Here is a 21,729-nt window from a genome sequence, read left to right as displayed (position 1 = left end):
TCGCTCTTTATATTTTTATTTAAATACTGTGATTTGAGGGGTAGGCGAAGGGTGACATCAGAGCGCTGATTGCTAGATGACAAAAGTGGAATAGTCATGCGGTTGTATTTTATTATCCTTCTAAAAAGGACAAATACATGCATGATGATACAAAAATATGAGATAAGACGCTGTTCAATAGAGAATACATTGTAATAAAAAGATAATAAAATAAGATGTTTTTTATTATTAAATCCTAAAACTACCATGATTGAACTTTATTAGATAAGGCAGGGTATATAGATGTTAAATTCTAAAATTACCATGATTGATCACTGCTAGGTTAGAAAAAGTTATAACAATGTTAATTCCTGAGCCATGTTTTATGGCAGTTTGGTCGTTTAATAAACAATTCCACGCCAGAGCATCAGGCAGTTAACATATTTATACTGCTTGCAATTTGTACAAAATGCAACAATAAGTGTTACGTAAAAAGAGTTGGCCACGTGTTTTGGTTTTAATAGTATTTTATTCAAGAGAAGATTAGTATTTACAATTGATCATTTTGAAAAATATAAGTGGATAGGATGCAGTAACAAGATAAACTGCTTATACAAAACTGTTTCCACTTGTTTTATTGTGTACAGTCTCTATTCGACTTTTTTATAATCTTGAATGTTTCCGGTGTTACATTGGCTAATAAGTTTACATTCATGGTACCATCCCGGTATGGGGGATCACGTGGCTAAGTGGGTAAGACGCTGGCTCGCTAGCCTGGAGGTCGGGTGTTCGATCCCTGCATTGGCCGAGAAAGTTCATCCAGATTTTCCGGCGTGGTCCCCCCTTGCCAGTGATGCAGGACGGAGGGCCTGACAAGGACAGCTGTCTAGTCGTTCGGGTGGGACGAAAAACCGAGGTCCCGTGTACATATTGGCGTGCACGTAAAAGATCCCTTGGTAGTTGGAATTCGATATAATAGTAGGACGTAGCGCCGCTGCCCGGGCAAAATTTTTCTCATAGCACTCTGTATGGCGTATGCCCATTTTCATTAGCCCAGTTTAGGAGCAGAACAGTAGGACGTTAAACCCCATTTCCTTTCATTTCATTTCACCATCCCGGTAATGCCAGGTTCCCACTATCACGATTCGCGCTACGACTGAAATCGTGGTTTTAATCGAGGAGTAATCGTGGTGATCCTATCAGGTCTTGTCATATACCGTATTGAAGTCTGTCGTTGAAATCGTGTTGATCGCATCGAAACGTATCCGAACGCTGTAAGAACCTAGCATAAGCTGTGCGGGGCAAAGTTTCCCTCATAGGACGCTGTATGATGTATTACCGTCGTCATTATCTAGGTTGGTACATAAAAGTGATATGTTAATCCAGGCATTGTCTGCGAGATCGTTTGAGAATACCTAATTCCAACCAAATATTTGTCATTTTTGTTTTGCAGGAACAGATTCAACTTTATGCACTTACTACAAACTATTATCACCGCGGAAATGATAAACGAGCCCTGGCATTGATTAAATCACAATTGAAGTGCTGTAATCTTATTGATGTTAATAGTCCGGTTAACGTCCAAATAAATTGACTTTCAGTTAGTTACAGTGGGATAAGCTCTATTGTACGTTCTTTAATGTCGGGTTCTTTGATGAAACTGTTAAGAGATGGAATGTAGCATATTTAGTAAAACATCACACTTGTGTAACACAAGCGTGTTGTTCATTCTCGTTTTCAACATAACTTTTCAAAATTTAACTAGGCAGTTGCGCTGTGCGGGTTATGGAGTGGTAATAAGAAAAAAACTTTCTATTTGAAATGATAAACGAATTACATTTAACGGTTTTGAAAAAGTTCATTAGCTATGCGAGCTTCCCAAATGAGAAGTAGTGTCTCGTATATATGCGAAATCTAAGACAAATCTGCTAGGCCATCGTTGAGATGTACATATTACATGTTCTACAACGTTATAGTCTATCGATATTTATACTTTCTGCTGGGTTCCCACTATCACGATTTGTGCTGCGATTGAAATCGTGGTTTTATTCGTGGGGTACTCTTGGTAATCTTATCATGTCTTATCATATATTGATGGCAGTCGTAACAATCGTGTTGATCATATCGAATCATATCCGAACGTGTCTGCACGTACTAGATCCTGGACTCAATAGGGAAAATCCTATCGTAACGGATAGCATGGGAACCTAGCATTAGATGGATATAAACACATTATCAAAGCGTGGGCCATGCTGAGCTACAACCAGGAGGTCTTGGTACTGGGCCCTGTTTCTCGAAATCTTAACTAAAGATAAAATCCAATTTTAGTAGATACTTCCATTTTGATTGGTTAAGCGCTAAAATCAATCTAATATTATCCAATCAAATTACTAAAATTTGGATTATATCTTAATTAAAATTTCGTGAAACAGGCCCCTGGTCGATAAGGTTATTGGGGGTTTCCAGTCAACCTGGTTCCCTTGTCAGTTTTGTAAAGTAGGTGGCCTGACAGCGAAAAGCGCATTGAAGTTCGGATGGGACGAAACTTACTAAAATTACTAAAATTTGGATTATATCTTAATTAAAATTTCGTGAAACAGGCCCCTGGTCGATAAGGTTATTGGGGGTTTCCAGTCAACCTGGTTCCCTTGTCAGTTTTGTAAAGTAGGTGGCCTGACAGCGAAAAGCGCATTGAAGTTCGGATGGGACGAAACTTCGAGCTCCTGTGGGATAACGAAGACGGACATAAGGGATACAGTCAGAGTGCTATGAGGGAAATTTTGCCCGGACAGCGGCGCTAAGGCGAACTACCAAGGTGGGATAATGAAGTCGGACATAAGGGATACAGTCAGATTGCTATGAGGGAAATTTTGCCCGGACAGCGGCGCTATGGCGAACTACCAAGGTTTAACACGGGGCCTTATTTTTTCGGTCAATCCAAACCATTATATGTTGTCCCTTGCCAGGCCCTCTGTCCTGCATCACTGACAAGGGGGAACCACGCCGGAATATCCAGATGCGGGACCTTCAGGTTAGCGAATCAATGGTTTACTCTCTAAGCCATGTTATTAATATGACCTAATGCATCTGATTTAAACTAGTCGGTTTCAATGGAAAAATTAATATACAAACCAACTTCCGCTTTCGAAACAAAACATTGTATTGAAGGAGGTGACTGTAATAAACCGGATGTATCAATGGGGAGACTGGGGATAATTAATGCAACTGAGTATTTTTAATATATAATTTAAAAATAAATTTTACTGTACTGAAATTTGTATTTTGTATTCTGAAATTTATCATTTTATTTGAAAACAGTCGAACAATAAACCATACTTGAAATATTATACAAGTGTTGAAATTTAAGATCCATTTATCACGAAAATGAAAATAAAAAAACGATTACAGTGAAACCTCTGATATTAGAAATTTATGTCATGTAACAAACAATTAAAGTTCTATAAGTTTTCTTGTCTAATAGCATATATCCTACGAGATACTTAAGTATGCATTGTGTAAGCGCTAAATCAGCCTATTGCCGGTTTTCTTTCTGGCTTTATTTAGACATTTATTAACAAGAAAAGCCCATAATCCACTCTCTAGAACATATGATGGCTCCGATTTTAAGTTAATTAGAAATAAAATTGATATCTGAGACTTGGTCTCGATTGTCAAGTGCCGTTGCTACACTAATAAACAAACTACGCTACATTTGTAAAAAAAATTAAAAACTCATAACTTCGCAGGGCATAAAGTAATTTGACTAAAATTTTCAATACATTCATTTTTTTCATTATCTATTTTTGGAACTATTATAGCAAGAACGACCAGCTCCATATCTAAATCTTACATAATGCATCTTTAATTAGCAATTTCCTTTGTCGGCTATTGAATTATATGGCTGAAAATGTATTAGTGATTTAATAGTTATTTTCTGTCTATTAACTATTTACGGCGATTGAACTGGATTGAATTACTTTCAAAAAACAAATAGGGTTATCATTTTAAATTTGTTTGAGGTAATTCGCTCGCACATTTCGAATGTCGTACAAAATTTGTCAACGGTCTTCTAAAATGTAGAAAAACAACATTTCATAACTAATTCTTAAGAAAAGAGATGAGCTCTTAGATTTTACATCTTTAACAGAGAAATTGCGCAGTTTCAATATCAGGCTTTCAACTTATTAATTGTACAGAGTGATCTTCCCTTTTGATCAATGTGTCGCGGTACACACCACTGCACCAATCATTGCATAACAAAATCTTATAATGGACGTTTCTCATATGTGTCACCGAATATTACCTAACGCGTATTAATTATGTACACACTGTATACTTTGATGTTAGAAGTTATAATGAAATTTGCAGACAGGAGTTGCCTTTTGATCAGCTTGTCCAATCACACATCGTTGCGTCCGATATTATCAGGCACATGTATGAATGCCTTTCTGGTTTTGATTCTAGCGTCTAGTGGGTATTTAGTCACCAAAAGGTAAACATTTGATAGTGTGTTATTTTTTGATCGACCTCTTACAGTACATGAGATTGCATCCCATAGTCTATAGAAAAATGTTTATTGATATCTCATAACTGACTCGTCAAATTACTTAATTTTGAGCGAAGTTATGACTGTTTGAAGATATCGCATAAATCGTATATTAGCAACGATTGTCCAAATTGTTTTCTAAAATCTCGCAGATGTTTACATCCATTGAAATCTCGGCCATCCGAGAGTTTAGAGAATTGATTTTAGGCTTGCCGTGTTAATAAATCTTTAAATATTTATTTGTATAAAACCAAAAGAAAAACCTTCAATAAGCCGATTTTAGCTCTTACACAATTCATCTTTAAAGCTGTATTGTTGGTTCTATGCCTTTTGAGACAACTGTCATATTTTAAAACTATTTTGAATTTGTATCCGCTTACATCGACCCCATGGCATTATATAACCTACACAATCTTCTTCATTATATGATAAATTACTACTTGTTATCCCTTATCCGTTAATAATTTAAATAATATATTGCCAGTTTGGTTGTTTTAGTGGTATTGGAAAAATGCGTGTTTGAAATACATACAAAATGGCCACAAGATTAATGATTGCATTTTGGATGAAGACACCGGACGTAGCCACGTCGAATAAAACTAAATATATGACAATTAACACGAACTGGTCCGTATTCAGTACTCTTATTTAGATATCAGTTGTCATTCAATACCCTTAATTGTTATAAATAATCATCGAATAGCCTTTTATTACCGTTTCACCAATCCGATAGATAAGTATAGCAACTGTAGAATAAACCATGCTGTAATTCCTGAAAATTCTCAAAGAGTAAACAGCCTATAGACACGAGACAATGTTTACGACGTTTCCTGATTTTTATGGTCACAATAAGGAACCGCTCTTAATGTGATGAATTCTAAACATTTTATGTTCTTGATATACGTGGTAAGTTGTTCCTGGTAGAACACAGACCGTGTAATAAAATAAAACTACAGTTATACATCTAAATTAACTTCTACATGGCAATTCCTTTGTGCTCTTACAAATTCACCTAGTTTTATAACCCTCGTTTACAAAAATCTAAACGCTTAAAATAAATTGATCACCGCGACTAAAGCTTACTTCATATCTAAATTATTTAAAGGAGAACTCCCCTATTTCCCAAGGCATCTATTAAAAATCTGCTAAGTAAAATTTAAATAAAGGAATGGCCGTTTGTGCAATAATAGTTCAATAATAGATAATGCAGAATGAATATACAACGTATCTGACAAGATAGTTTCTATTGTCAATATTATAACAACGTCAGAAGCCATTTACCATTAACAAGTCATTTTCCATTTACAACGTTAGTTATAAGATGTCATTTACTATTAACAGGTCAGCTTCAAGATGACATGTTACCATTTACAATGTCAGTATGAGAGCCCATAAAGTAAACACGTCAACTTCCGCGTTGTCTTCAGAAATGAAAATTTATTTAAATAGAATTTATCCTTTAACTGATTGAATTAATACATCACATCATCCTAATTCAATACTTTATATCTACCTAAATGAAAGTTTATCTGTTTAAAATTTCATGTGTACGGTGTAAAATCGTTGAACCTACTAAGCAACAAATTACAACAGTCCCTATTGTTGGTTCTTATGTCTCAAGTATCCAAGACATTTATTACAGCAACATGTCGAGTTATGTTCCGGTGAGACTGTGGTATCGAGTGCAGTAATATTAAATCCAATCCAAACCTTGTTTGACATGTACTTTAATCTCTAAGTGGGTAAAAACGTAAAACTGGTTCCACAAAAAATTGTTCAACTGAACCCAGTTCAACTTGTTAAATGCACTGTGTGAGAGAGAGAGAGAGAGAGAGAGAGGGGGGGAGAGAGAGAGAGAGAGAGGGGGGTGGGTAACATCCAAGATTTTTTTAGTTTAGGCAGGGGAGCCTACTACTTGTGAAAGTTTGAGATTAAAACCATGCTACCTAATTCATACTTCATTCAATGGCTGACCTTATGACCTAAAGCGCACTCGCGTTAAGACCGTTTGCCACCCCACAGAACAGGGCGAAGCATAAAATTCAATGTAACCGACAATTTTATCTTTTAATAAAATGACTACTTGAAAGCGAAATTCATAAACCGGGGTCAACACTTATATTAAAATTATCTTCAACACGGTCACAACTTTATGGACATCATCTTCTTCAAACTAGCGTCGTCATTTAGTTGCTGCAATTAGCAACTCAAATTAAGGGCAACGATCGGTGGTGTTTGAGAAGCTAGGGCAATGGACTAAACACGCCCGGGTCTCGTTTGAGCAGAAAACCAAGGTCCTGTGTATTATTAGTAACGTTTCGACGAGACCTTAAACTCCATTCTTTTACAATCTTATTTTTGAACTCCGTCACCTAGAGTATATCCACATTTACAATAATAGTATTAACATGTTTGGGGGCCGCGGTGCCGCTGGCTCACTAGCCAGAAGGTCCGGGTTCAGTCTCGGAGTTGTTCGAAAATGGTCCCGGGATTTTCAAGCGTGGTGACCCCATGTCATTGATGTAGGAAGAAGGGCCTGGGTGGGACGAAAACCCGCTCCAGCGTACACGTTGGCATGCATGTAAAACAACCCATGGTAGTTGGAATTCGATATAATATAGTAGACCGTAGTACAAAATGTCCCTCATAGCACACTGTATATAGAGAGTATGCCCGTCTTCATTAGCCAAGTTGGTTCAGAAAGTTAGGACGTTAAACCCCATTGCATTTCATTCTGTTAACATGTTTATGATGACGACTGATTCTAGTAATCATAATAGATTCTGATCGGTTAATTAGATATATAAACCATGATCACTTACTATAGCTAACGGTTATTTTCCATTCAAAAAAATAAAACACCAACTGTGCTTTGAGTTAATTGGTCCAATTTACGTCTTTTGTGCTTTGTCAGTGATCAGATTTGGTTGTCAATGGCAACAATCAGCTTTCGGGTAAACTGAATTACAGAATATAGCAATGCCTATACTTTGTTTATTTCAAGGTCAACAGGAACCGAATGACGGACATGCAAAGTTAATTAATTAAAGAAATAGAGTTTTAGGTAATGATTAGGCTTACGACTTGTGCAAGGATAGCGGTGTTCCGTCCACTCTTCTTCGATTTAAAAAAAATCGGGGATTATTTTAAGTGCACGCCAGTATGTACACGGGTGGACCCCGGTATTTGATCCATGTATATAACAGCCCAGTTTCCTGGCTTCTTGGCTATCGTGGTTCCCTAAAGAAGCAAACTAATACCGAGCAAAGATATCCATATTGATTTTGCGTGTGACGTCATCAATGCGTGTGTATTTCTCATACGTGACACGGCACACGGATACAACAGCACATATCGAACAACTTTCATACCGAAAAGGTCCGTATAACATCATTGTCTTTTTACCGTATTATTTGCTACTTTTAGACGCTGAAATGTTGTGCCGTAGCGGTTTTATTAATCTACGTGTATCCTAGAACACGAAGGTGTATATTTGATGTGATTTTAAAGATAATAAAGATTGGAATTTATTATTAACATGACAAGAACATAATCAATCCTCTAGATCGTTTGTCATGTACCGTTGCTACGATAATAAACGATCTAAACTACTTCGCCCAGAATAAAGTAATGACTTTGAATGACATTTTCAATATATTCATATTTCATTATCTATTTTTGAACTATTATAGCAAAAGCGGGCAGCTCTTTATCTTAATCTTACATAAGGCATTTTTAATTATTACAGAACGTCAACTACAGTTTTTGGTCGTTGCCTGGTAACGCCAGCGCTCATCAATCCATCACCCCTTGCAAGAGTTCTAAATAATTTATAGATTCTCAAAAACGTTACTCTTGACGCGTCTTGCCTGGGATATACTTTTGGTGACATATATTCTTCACGGTGGTTTGGGTAGTTCTTTTTCAATCGATGGTAATGTAATTAAGATTGCGACCGTCGAGAAAATATAGCCTTAATACACTCAGTTTTTTTTTTCTTTAGTAGAGATATCAACCATAAAATACAGTTCCGTTTGTGTTATTATACATGCAACTTGGTGCTTCCCAAAACACCATTAATATAGTATTGAATATTGATAAAAGGTCATTAAGCGGGGAAATACTGAGTTTTTTCGGATTGACTTCTAATAAAATAAGAGTAAAATCCTGTTCTTGACTTAGATAAATACACATTGAGCAGTCGTCCATGGGAAAATGGGCATAAAATGTCTTCCATATATTAAAAGACAATATCTTTAAAAGCCATAAAGCGATTTCCATCAGGTTTGAGTGGTCCGAGCTTGAAAGAAATCTTATCAGTTATGAGCTATTAAAGACGTAATGGTTCATCCAATAAAGAGGAAATCTGCTTTGTATTAAGGATTGTCAACTTGACTGAACGACCTGGACGGTTTAAAGAGGTTAATGTTGAGCTTGTTATCAAACATCTGTGAACGATAATGTACCAGTTTCATATTAAGTATATTTGCGTAGTTTGTAATACGAAGTTTATGGTCGAGTTGAATGTATTATCCGTAAGTATGTATAATGAATTGAAATGGGGTTTTAACGTCCTACATTTCTGTACCAACCGAACCGGGGTAATAACGACGAGAAAACACACGGCGGTGTTCTCTCTGTGACGTGAAGTAAATTTTGCCATCACATTGGCGTTTCATGGAATTCTAATTGGCAATGGTTTTTTTACGTGAACACGAACGAGTACACAGACGGCTGGAAATCGGTTTTCCATCCTAACTGGAAATCTAGACGACTTTCCCTTACCAGATCCTTATCCTGCACCACTGACAAGGAGACTCGGCCTACTCGGGGATCGAACGGACTTCCTCATAGGGAACCTCATCTTAATTGATAAGTACAAGTTTAAAAGAACAAAATGCCTTTAAATTGGCCGAGATGCAAACCAACTTCTACCCTGTTGTTTAAACAGATGTAAACAATCATATTGAAATCTTAAACGGAAGTGATGATTTAATATACATTCTAAATTTTTGGAATGAAATAAAATAATTATTTCTGTAATGCAGCAAGCAAATATTCCTTTCTTGTTTAAATTTACCAACAGACTTCATACGGGTGACCAATTTTGTAAGTTTTCTGCTGGTTCAGGCGAGTACTTGAATGAGCTAAATCTCTAACTTAGTATTTTCCATGATATCAGAAATTAAAAATAGGAATAAGAAATGTAAGAATTAGCCCAGTCAATTTTGATGTTGTTATCTTGCTATGAAAATATGGGATCCTAATATCCAATACTTAAGACAATGAAAATTTTAAAATCAATACACGAGTCGTGTACTCTGTGTTTTTGGGTGCCATTTGTAATCAACAAAGAAAAAGAATTCCCGGGAGTAATTAGTAATGGCTGATTCACAAACAACAAAATAATGATTATAAAAAACGTGTAATTAGTAATGGCTGATTCACAAACAACAAAATAATGATTATAAAAAAACGTGTAGAATTGACTAAGCAGATGTAAACGACTTTCGTTCAAATTGGGCTGTTTATTATTTCACCGAACCGAATTGATTAGAAATTACAATTACAATAAATATTTTAAAAACTGAATATAAATCAATTTATATACATTCATATTACCTTAATATGTGCTTTTAGAGCCATTTTAGGTTCCGAAGAATAGAGCCACAGGTTACCAGTCGTTGTTGTTGTTGTTCTTAGTGTTTAACGTCCGCTTCCACAGAGGGTGATATCGCAGACAAAGTGTTGTTACTAGTCTGGAACCAGTTCCTTTTATAGTACTTTGTATCCCCCCCCCACCCTGAAATATAGGCTGTTTGTATTCTCGTAAGCTCTTCAAGAAGGGATGTTATTGTAATATCAAACGGGATAAGCTATGTAACAGGAAGTGAAATTAACAAACAGCTTATGATTATATACCCTACTGTATATTTCATAATCACTTATCTTATGAGAATTGTTGACACAATCATCACTACTTAATGTGACTCCTTTTCTGACATCTTGGAATTTTGTTCAGAACTATGATTAAAATCTCGAAACTAGATAAACTTTTTATGTTTTCCTGTTGTCATATATGTATTCTTGCAAAATATATTTGTTTGTTTTTTTCGAGGTATAACGTCAACTCCCATTGTGAAATATACAGAGGGTGTCTAACTTTTTTTTCTCTCTGTGTATATAAATGGCCGCTATTGCTCTTTCTAATAACTGTGTTGCTAGAGTCAATATCGGATCTTCCTTTTTTCATGAATATCAATCACATAAAAAGACCCGGATATTATTGTCTTTTATTCGGCTACACTGACCGAACATCTAAAGCTACAAATCAACAAACGGCCATTGGCTTTCTGATTAATATCAGATAGACTCATCACAGGATAGCGATTGGGTTTCTTGCATAGCAATAATTTATGTATCATATCAGTTTTTACAACAGCCGTTTCTCTATTAAGAAAATTCCTTTATTGATTTCATATCTCCCATGCAACTAGTTACTTCGAGGGTGAATAATGCACTGGTTATCAATAACGAAGTCTTTACTTTGATACATTTACTTTGCCTTAAGGACAGGCGAGAGATCGCCTGTATGTATCATCTATTAATTAAAGCTTACAACATCGCAAGAGCCCGTTAGACAAGCAGGAGGTTACGTATTCCCCGACACCATTTCCCTGGTTGATGGTTATAATTTTTACTCTACACATAATTACCTAATTCTGGACTATCTTTTCCTTAACTGACAAGCACGAGGTTACGTATTCCCTAACGACTCTGACATTGTGTCCCTGGTTGATGGTTACAATTCTTACTCTAATTGCCAAATTCTGGACTTTCTCTTGCTTAACTGGCGATCAATGGGTGAATGAAATCCGACCCCTAGAGATTCGAAGGCGATGGCAGTGGATCAATATGTAGTTAATCACTTCTCTAACTGCTTCTATTAACACGCTTAACCTTTGGCACCCTCGTTAACCTTTCATATCATTTTTTAACAGGTTCACATTTAGGATGTTTTCCCCCACTTTTCTTGTGTCGTTATACGATATAAATTTCACATGACATTTGATTTTTTAAAACATATTCAATTAATTTAATTCATTTACAAGGACGAACATTATTAACAAAATCATAAAGAAGGGTTTTAGTGACAGACACAGTTTTAGTAATTTATGTACGTATCATAATACAATAATCAGCAACCTTCAGCTCACCGTTACCTGGTAATAAACGTTTTTAAAGAGACCAGGCCCCGGTTTCACAAAGCATTCTCAGACTTAAGTTAAGAGTTTACTCAACTTTCAATCACTGTTTATGAGAAAAATCTTTAACCAAGAAACATACAAACTTGCACATAATCTCTTAATGATATATTTGATACATTAAAACAACAAAAGTGTTATACAAGACTATATTTTAGTTAAAAATAAGGCGAATAATTTTGAGTATATTCTAAACTGAGAATGTTTTGTGAAACCGGGGCCAGATATTTCATGAATTCTTTAACATTAAGGATAAATTAAAAGTATATACTAATTTTTGTCCTTAATCACTGATAAGAACCGACAGGGGTGTTTCTTTTGACAATATAGTCCAAAGTATTGCAAAAGGTGGCCGGCAAGGAAAGATATCTTATAGATGTGCATATTCTACAAATCATATTCAAAATTTTAATATTTCAGAAAAAAATTGACAAAAGAATGGAAAATTGAAATTTGGACAAAAGCGATCTTACTAATCACGGACAAGAGAGTTTTTTGTCAGAAGCGCCTTAAGTATTGTAAGGAAAATATTTAAAACTAGCGCATGACCCGGCATTGCACGGGTTGTGCCTATAACTCCGAAACCGGGGGGGGAAGGCCAACATCACCTAGCCTACGTTACTCCGCGGTCCGAGCTACCCCAATACACCAAATTGTAACCGCCAACCCTGAACAGACAGACAGACAGATAGACAAACAGACAAACGACAGTCACAAATATTAGTATACTATATATTCCGAATATAAAAGTTTAATAGGTACGAAGACGTGAATTTGGTGTTCTTGTAAAAATTACTTTCTATAGAATTTTTTTTAATAATAATCCTAATTCATATTTAACGGTTGTTCGGCTGTATTGCAGAACAGGAAATATTGTCGATTCTATTAAATTAATCTTACCCAATATTGGCATGGCCTAAGTTTGTTCTCTTCTGTGCAGGCTTTTGAGTTATTCTTGCACCACAGCTGGCTGGAGTGGTTGTATCTGTTTCACACATTTGTATTTGTTTTACTCAGATTGAATCTAATTGAATTTACATTTTATTTTAAAGAACAGTAAATTACAAAAGAAAATTGCAGAGGAAGTCTGTCAGCTTTTCTGAATTGGATTAGTAATAGATTCAAGTTACCCTGACGTACAATCGTTGATTTACGAATCAGAATGTATCATTGAAGGCAATCAGCCTTTGCAAAACAAACTATAGATTTGAGCAATACTAAATGTTTTTGCAAATCAACGGAATTAAGGTAATACAGTTCAAAAAGGTGGCCGCGGTGGCTTAGTGAGTAAAACGTTGGCTCGCTAACTTGGAGATCCTGTGTTCGATCTCGGTTTTGGCGGAGACAGCTCATCGCGATTTCTCCCCTTATCAGTGATGCAGGGTGAAGATCCTGGCAAAGACAGTGTCTAGTCGTTCGGCCGAGACGAAAAACCTGGGTTACGTGAACACATAGGCGTGTACGTAAAAGACTGCTGGAATTCGAAATAAGAGTAGCCCATAACGCTGCTGTCCCTCATAGCACATTGTATGGCGTATGTCCGTCTTCACTAGCCCAGTCCCTGTGGAAGAGTAGGACGTTATCGGCTACTGTAAGACTTTTAAATATAAATTTCCTTTAAAGAGAGAGGTTTAACGTTCGCTCGACACAAACAAGGTCATTTCGGGACTAACATGGTTCAATTGTATTTCATTAATTCGCTTGTGCGTAGGGGTCTTTTAGCAGTGAGAGGAAAACCCACGAAGTTGGACAGGTTACCCTAATCCTTGTCATGTGCAAGCGGGGAATCGAAACCATGCCACATCACTCAATGGCAAAACTTATGATACAACGCGTACGCGTTAACCATTCGGCCAACAACCCCCCACCCTCCAAATTTCCATTAGAAGCGACTGGTTTAAATTGAACGATTGGTCAAACGTGGGCTATGATTAGTTGAATTATCGCATTGCAGCCAATAAGGCGAGCAAGCAATTTGTCCGCAAATGAAATGAAATGAAATGAAATGGGGTTTAACGTCCTACTGTTCTGCTTCTATACTGGGCTAATGAAGACGGGCATACGCCATACAGTGTGCTATGCTATGAGGGAAATTTTGCCCGGGCAGCGGCACTATCGCCTACTCTTATATCGAATTCCAACTGCCATGGGATCTTTTACGTGCATGCCAATGTATACACGGGACCTCGGTTTTTCGTCTCATCCGAAGGACTAGACAGCTGTCCTTGCCAGGCCCTCCGTCCTGCATCACTGACAAGGAGGAATCACGCCGGAAAATCGGGATGAACTTTCTCGGCCAATGCAGGGATCGAACACACGACCTCCAGGCTAGCGAGCCAGCGTCTTACCCACTTAGCCACCGTGATCCCCAATTTGTCCGCAAGATGGCCATTTGCTAGGTTAATATTAGAGAAATATTAATAGTAGCCTGTCACGGGAGATGGACGGAGGGATTTAGGGAATATAAAAATACATGTAGAGTAAAATTATTCCTAATTACCAATCTGTAACAAAAATACCCCAATCTCTTTTACCTTCTTTTAAAAACAAAATTAGTTTTAATTGACAAAAAGTTTTCAATGAGAATTTTTTTAACCCCCTAGTAAGAAACATGTCTAAGTCATCACTTTTTACTATACTTCAATCGATTCCAGCGAAAGACTAATAACTCGGGTATAAAAAAATATCCCCGAAGACAGCTCCTCAAGTTCATTTATACAATTCGGAATATCCATCCGGAGTTAATGTCGAGTGACAGAAGAAAAGAATTTGATACATTTAGTTTTAATCTACATTTTATATAGGTTCTGGCTACATAAAATAATGAATTGTATTCAAAGCTTTTTGCGCCTTAACATGTCCAATTTTCCAGAATATTTTGAAATATCAATACCCTTTTAAAGAAAGGGTGATGATTCTTGTAAAAATGTTATTCCCCAAAGAACAATTTATAACTTCATTTGGAATTCAGGGCCCCTGAGGAGTCGATACAGACGCTACGAAAGATATATAGCCTAAGTTTAAATTGTATCTTTTTTTACCTTGAACCAATGCACAAAGCCATGATCATAAAGAGACATGCTGTTGCGAGTTCGTCCAGTTTTCCTCAACCAAATGGTCCTTTTGTGATATTAAGATTCTCTCCTTTATTTCAGAATATTTATTTTTTAGAAATTATTGAGACGTAGTATAGTTTAAAGCTCTATGGAATCTCCCTAGGTGTCTTGTCAAGGTCTCGGATTAAAATATAAAAAATCCCAATAAAGCTTTCGTCATTGTCTGACCGAATTAACCAGTGGGTTTATCTCGTTATCAAGGAATAAAGAGTTTTAAACCAGAATGGGGTTTGGGGGCAGGCTCGCTCATCTGGAGGTCTCGGGTTCGCTTCCGATGTTGGCCGAGACAGTTGCTCGGGATATTCCGGAGTGGTTTCCCGTTGTCAGTGATACAGGATGGAGAGTATGACAAGGCAAGGAGAAATAAAATGTCAGTCCTTCAGATCGGACTGAAAAGCGAGGCACGCAAAAGAAGCATTGACAGTTGGATTTCGAAATAAGAAAAGGCCATAGTGCCGCTTTCAAGGCAAAATTGCCATCATAGCACATTGTATTGCGTATGCACATCTTTATTCGCCAAGTCGGTGCAGAAAACAAGGACGTTAAACCCCATTTTATTTCATTTCAAATCAAGCATGTAAATGTATATTTGAGGTCAAAAGTAATACTTCAATGTTTTCCGTTTATCATCGATTTATTTCTTAATTGCATTGCGCTTAAACATAAACATAAACTTTAGCATTTTCTGTTCCATTTGCAAATGGAAGACATTAAAATCAATCTGATTAAAACACAGATCCTATTTGGTTTCTTTTTTTTTATAATTCAAAATTTCGTTTTACTTTACTACACTAGGATCTGGAAGAGTAGTGACATAACCCGCGTTCTGGAAAACGCGATCGATTAGCCAATGAAACGGTATGTTACAGTGCGTTCTTGGTGTACGGTGTACGGAATTGTGGGTATCCCTCTAGAAACATCAACGACTTGGCGCCGGCTGCACGAAACTGTCTACTACCATTTCCTTGATTATTAATTTCATTTCATTTTAAATTCTAACTTAACCATAATCTAAGTACTGTAGCGTGAACGCAGTGGTGGATTTTATCGCTCAAATTTGGTCTAAATTATATATACTTTGTATGACGAGCAGAAGGCCCAATAGCTTGAAACGGCACATCATTAGGTGACGCATGCGGTTTGTCGATCACAATGGGAAATCCGCCTAAACTTGATTTCTGCTCCGTCGGTCCAGTCTTTGGAAATGAAATTGTAAAAATTGTGGTCGGACAGCGAACTCTTATTTCGATTTCTAATTATCAGGAGGGGATCTTAAACGTGCTGTAATTGGTATACAAGAAACGCTTTTTCTTACCCCAGGGCAAGTCTGACTAAATTCCCGAGAAACATTTTCGGCCAACCCCATTTAGTGAGCAAGCGCTGTAATCACCGACAGACCGGGACTCCCTAGTCCTTGATCACGTGGTTTCCCCTTGTCAGTGATGTAGGACGGAGGGCATGACAAGGACAGCTATCTAGTCGTTCGGATGGGACGAAAAATCGAGGTCCGTGTACACATTGACGTGCACGTAAAAGATCCCTTGGCAGTTGGAATTCGATATAGTACACTGTATGGCGTATGCCCGTCTTCATTAGCCCAGTTTAGTAGCAGAACAGTAGGGCGTTAAACCCTATTTCATTTCATTGGGAAACAAACGAAAACCGTTCAAATTAGTACAATATATGTGATAACTAGTATAACCCAAAGCTGTATGGTATTATCTACATACAAACTGTGTGTCATTCTATGGATACGATAAACCTCGATGAAACATCCCTTGGTTACATACCCCAACAACACTCCTATAGAAACTTAATATTATTATATGTTAGTCTCAGAATATCCGAAATACAGTGTTGGGACTTGAAACCCAATAGCTTTCCATCCCTTTTAAATGTCATGTAGTAGACAGACATGTCTAACAAGATTTTATATTATAATGTAATGTGCATTAATGGATTAACTCAGACTACATTATTATCTGTATTATTACACTTCCATTTATACTACTTTAATAACCTATATTATCATAGATGTCACATTAATAAATTTGATCATAGATCACACATTAGTACATTATTTTATAATAGATCATATGCAAGAGCTAAATCTGCCTATTGCAGGTATTTCTTTAGACCTGAAATGCTATCTAAATTATTAATCAGACATTAATTAACTGATCCAGGCCCATAAACAACTCTCGGTGCCATCGTTAGACTGCGATCTTTAGTGGATTTGAATACATTTTGTGATGGATAATTTAACGTAAAAAGGGGATAATCGAGACTTTGTTAATTATAGAACCGAAGTTAGTAATGATGATCGAGACTAGCCGAAAATTGAATCATTAATATCTTGGTTCAGAGTGAAGCAATCTGGCTGAAATTTTCAGCATTTTCTGTTTTCATTATCTGTTTTTTACTATTATAGCGAGAACTGTCGCTCTTTATCTAATCTTACCTAACGAAAGTAAGAGTGGGAGTTTTAACTCTTAAAACCAATTTGTTGTTGTGGGCTACGCCTCCATACCCACGTCAATTTAAATAAATTATTTCCTTTATTTCATCGGTAATTATAGAATGACTATGTATATTAATTTTCATTTTTGAACACGTCTTTAATGATAGGTTGTTTCTATGGCTACCAGGGCTGGGCGGAGTTAAAAAAAAATGGCTATAAATTAACGAGTTACCCAATTAAAAAAAAGTTCAAACGTCAAAATTACAATAGAGCAAAAACACATGGCATATACGTCTACGAATGAAAGATATTTATGTTTATCCAACTTGACAGTACAGAATTGTATTGTACAATATTTTTAATTATCTTTATTATTTCCATGTAAGAAAACGATTGCAGATGAAATTTCTTTACATAAAGCCAAAGGTTTGACTAGTTACAAATATTTTAACAAATTAAATTGTTTTAACTAGTTAATTAGCTAACCAGTTAACTCCGCCCAGCGCTGCTGACTACAGTATTAACAATGCCCTCTCAACTAGGGATGTGTGCATTCTGTCATTAAGACATCTTAAAACATAAAATGTGTCTTAGTGGTTGTGGCAGAAGTTGTGTAATAAAATGGCAATACAATGCAGTTTAGATCGAGGTATTTGTGATGACAGGATGGTGTATGGAACCCCATCTCCTCGTTTTTTAAATCAACGCAATAGATCGTGTTCATTTCTAAATCTAAAAATCTATCAAATGTTTCATAAACGTATATACTAGATGTTATGACACCCACCCATCTCAACTTCACCCTTGTATATAAGTAAATGAGTCATTTTGTTTTTAAACCACAAAATCCACAAAAAATAACAATTATATACTTAAATGTCGAGACCACCCCTTTAAATAGAGTAACAATAATTATCGCTTCCGGGTATTATAACGCATTATATTAGTAAGAAGATTGCTAAACAATACAGAAAGATTGATTTATTTATGAGCAATTTCCATTTAATTATCTATAATTATTAAAATATACTTTACTACATCACGATATGTAGTTAAAGATACATTGTGGGAGATTTTAATAGAGAGTTGGCCATTCTTGCTATAACAGTTCAAAAATAGATGATGAAAGAAGAATATATTGAAAATTTCAGTCAAATTACTTTATTCTGAACAAAGTTATCACCATTGTAATTTTTGACTAGAAATAGGAGTCAACTCTCTCTTCGCCGTCTCCGAGAATGGCCGATCGTTTGATTGACAGGCGTTAACTCCGAATCCAAGTCATCCGTGGGTCTACAGAGTTGATTTTGTGCTTGTTGTGTAACTAAGATCTAATTTATAATTTCTATGACATCTGAAGCCTAAATAAAGACTTGCAATAATCAGATTTACCTCTTGCATAATGTATGTTTAATATTCATGTATTAACGTGAAAAAGTACAATAAAATTATACCTATCTTTTTTAACTTCTCCTCGTGGTTGGCAACTATTACTACTTATAGCGATGAACTGATAGTTTTATACATGGCTTCATTTACCGATCGTCGGAGACTTTCTTTTCTTAATGAAGTCTTTAAAATATAATACCCTAAAGGAAAAAATGTTTAGAAAGAATACGATAGTTTTAGAAAAAGTGTTAATATATTATTCGTATAAAAAGACTTATGTAATGCTCTACTCATCAATGCGATTGTATTTTGTATAATATTATAGTAACATCGATGTGCTGTCTAGCACTGTTGTATTTTGTATAAGATCATAGCTACATCCATTTGCTGCTAAGTGGTGCTATTATAATTTGTATAGCACACAGTGGTATCTGTAGATTATGTATAAAATGCAGCTACATTAAGAGATCAATGGCGCTATTACATCTTGTGTAGCATGTGCAGTTCGGTGACGCTGTTGTATAGCAACATCGATGTTCTCAGTGGCGTTGTTAAATTTTGTATAATATCGACGTTTGTCTTAGTGGCGCTGTTAATTTTGTTTAATATACAACATCGATGCGTTTCTTAGTGGCGTTGTTACATTTTGTATAGCAACGCCAATGTGCGGCTCATTGACGCTATTAAGAACATAAAAATATAAATAACAAGTAACTACACGTACATTTAAATGACAATATTGGTGTCAGACATTATCACATATGTGATAGAACTGGTTAAACACATTCCAAATATAATTTTAACACATATATCATTGCTACGGTAGATGCGTAACGAAGGTTTGAAGAAACGGAAGTGACGCAAAAAATGGAAAACAAGTGCTATCCTTCTATATAACTAACTGACTGAAGTAATGAGCGATAACAGATACACGGTCGAATTTCTGCTCACTGATAATTCCTTCGAAGACGAAAAGTTGTTATATGAGACAGTGCGAGAATATCTGACAATTCAAAAAAATAATTGAATGTCACTAAATAAAAGAAAGCGAGAAAGAGAAAAAGGCCCATATATTCACTTGTTCTTATTCATTCTATACTCAATAAAAACATGGTAATGCACGGACTTTTTCTATTTTTTTTTTTTTTTTTCTTTTTTTCGTTTTCTCTGATCTAGTAGACAGTTAATTATTTTTTTGAATTGTCAAGATATCCTCCCACAGTCTAATATTATAACAACTTCTTGTCATCGAATGAATTATCAGTGAGCAGGAATTCGGCTGTGTATCTGTTATCGCTCATTACTTCAGTCAGTTAGTTATATAGAAGGATAACTCTTGTTTTCCATTTTTTGCGTCACTTCCGTTTCTTCAAACCTTCGTTTCGCAGATCTAGAGAGAGAGAGGGAGAGAGAGAGAGAGAGAGAGGAGAGAGAGAGAGGGGAGAGAGGGGGGCGTTTAACGTTCACTCGACACAAACTAGGTCATTTCGGGACTAACATATGGTTCAATTTTATTTAAATAATTCGCTTGCCCAAAGGAGTTTTTAGTAGTGGGAGGAAACAAGAGGGCCAGGAGACAACGCAAGAAGTTGGACAGGTGCCTCTATTCCTTGTCACGTACAACCGGGGAATCGAAACCACGTCAGCTGACCTTATGATAACCATTCTGCCATCCCCCCCCCCCTCCAAGATAGGGTGGACTGCAGTCTTCTCATTTGTGCCAATAGAGATGGGGGGGCTGAGAATATAAAATCTAGCGATATCTGGGCATAATTCATATATAGATATAGAGTCCCGTTTGTTGAAAATGATTATATTATGAGCCCTCAACGTTCAGGTGTGCAGTATATACACGAGTAGTATGATCCATACAGGCTATGTTACATATTCACGGATAGTATCACCCATACAGGTATTTAATATACACAGGTAGTATCATCCATACAGGTATTTAATATACACAGGTAGTATCATCCATACAGGTATTTAATATACACAGGTAGTATCCCCCATACAGGTAAGTAATATTCTACAGGTTATAGCATCCAAACAATATGTTTTGCCTAGTTATAACCATGTGTTTTGGTTATCTACAAGATAACTGTTCCTGTATATAATATCATCGGTGCTTTATCAAGTTCATCAATACATTTCTGGGAACTTATATCAATAATTAAAAACATCTGACTAGACGTATGTTTGATAAAATCTGTCACATTTGTCGTTTCCTTTCACTGGGAATATATGCTAAGATGGTCCCCAGGTCACAATCCTTTACAGTTAGCAAAATTAATACGATTTTCATGGGTGGCATAAAAACAAAGACGTAGGCTTCTATAGTGGCATTATTGAAATAATTATATAAAAAAAAACAATTGATTATAATATAATCAATTGTTTGTTTGTTTTTTGTTGGTTTTTTTTTTGGGGGGGAGGGGTTGTTTTATAAAATGAATAAATACAAATTACTCACCTGTGCAATAGAAATTCCTACGCTGAAATCCAACCAAATGTTTTAAAAGCAAACGGTGAAATATCCAATAGAACAATTTAAAGAACTCCATAGCATTATTATTTGATGATCATTTAACGCACAGGATGTAGCTCTGAGTGTTGTTTCGTAAACGAATTGTTAACGGGGCATTACAGTTATATCAGCGCTCGTCGTGGCACAAAAAGTTTAATCATTTTTATGTTTCAAAAACATCGACACTTCTTTTTTGGATAAAAAAAAATTAATATCCTAATCCAATATTTATCCTTTTTAAAGTTCTTTGTTAGTTTTGAGTAAAAGCTCCATACTTCAGAGGAGAACAGACGAAGTTATCCGCAGCAAATAACGGAACTCATTGAAAGACTAGGACCAATATTGATATAATCACTGCTCGTCTTTTACATTAATTCCTGTACACGACAGAAAGCAATGAAACAGTAACACGACAATTAAATAGTGTATACTCTTTACAGTTAATT

General features: G+C 36.0%; 1 protein-coding gene across 1 annotated transcript in view; it reads right to left on the bottom strand.

The window, feature by feature from the left end:
• LOC126821683 (muscarinic acetylcholine receptor M1) overlaps window positions 1–21,366 on the bottom strand; it is a 71,918-nt gene extending 50,552 nt beyond the window's left edge. Inside the window, exon 1 of the mRNA XM_050550156.2 lies at window positions 21,230–21,366. The gene's annotated coding sequence lies outside the window, so the exon portion shown is untranslated. The remainder of the gene's footprint in view (window positions 1–21,229) is intronic.
• Between the last annotated feature and the right edge of the window lie 363 nt (window positions 21,367–21,729).

Source organism: Patella vulgata, chromosome 5 (assembly GCF_932274485.2).
Source record: "Patella vulgata chromosome 5, xgPatVulg1.2, whole genome shotgun sequence".
NCBI lineage: Eukaryota > Metazoa > Mollusca > Gastropoda > Patellidae > Patella > Patella vulgata.
This window is presented reverse-complemented; position numbering and strand designations above follow the sequence as displayed.